Raw genomic sequence first — 837 nt, 5'->3', positions numbered from 1 at the left:
TCACAACAGATTTTAATGAAAACATAAAAGTTAGTATTCATTAATAAGCTCACTCTTTTCTGAATTCAAAACTGAGGTAAGTGTATAAAGATATTGCAGTGTGAAAAGGCATCTGAACAGTATCATTTGTTTTCTTTTATCTGTTAAATACATCTATATATGTCCAATCATGATTGTTAGAAAATATAGACAGTCCTCCATACTTCTTTAAATGTTGTAAAACAGGTTAACAATTTAAACTTGGGATTCAGTGAAGATTTTTCAAATGATGACTGATTTTCATATAATACTAGTTGTTGCATTAATGACAAAAAAAAAAAATCAATATATTGTTTTCAATGTATTGTGTTGCACTGTAGTAAGGGTGGCTACTGAGCCTGTCCAACTCTTAGAAAATTGCAATCATCTCTTTTATTACATATATCATCTTCATGTGCTCTCTACACTTAACATGTATATATTTCTTATGCTCCTGAGTGTTTCCTTTTCTATAATGAAAATTTTTATTTTTTCTATCTGATAAAGATAGATAGGTACCAGACACATGGAAGAGTCTTAATAAAACTGAATAAACATATCAATACATAGTATAAGAATTTAATGTTAGTAATTTTCCAATCTTAAAAATGTCAATAAATGTATACCTAATATTGTGCTGATCTTAACTAGATATAACCTATTCTTTAAATATGAAAAAAGCATCAGTAATCTCTCATATACATGTATAGAATTTATCATATTCTAGAGACCAAATAATACCATCCTTCTCTTACTATGCCAAAATAAAATGATATACCAAAGAAACTAAATATTTAACAAAAACAATAAGCTAAAAAT

General features: G+C 26.8%; 1 protein-coding gene across 1 annotated transcript in view; it reads right to left on the bottom strand.

Annotated features, from left to right (window-relative positions):
- Window positions 1-837, bottom strand: part of LOC119587013 (rho GTPase-activating protein 21-like) — a gene marked incomplete at its 5' end in the record, with an annotated part of 201,687 nt that overhangs the window by 4,342 nt on the left and 196,508 nt on the right.

This window comes from Penaeus monodon, chromosome 22 (genome assembly GCF_015228065.2).
Source record: "Penaeus monodon isolate SGIC_2016 chromosome 22, NSTDA_Pmon_1, whole genome shotgun sequence".
Classification (NCBI taxonomy): Eukaryota; Metazoa; Arthropoda; class Malacostraca; order Decapoda; family Penaeidae; genus Penaeus; species Penaeus monodon.
This window is presented reverse-complemented; position numbering and strand designations above follow the sequence as displayed.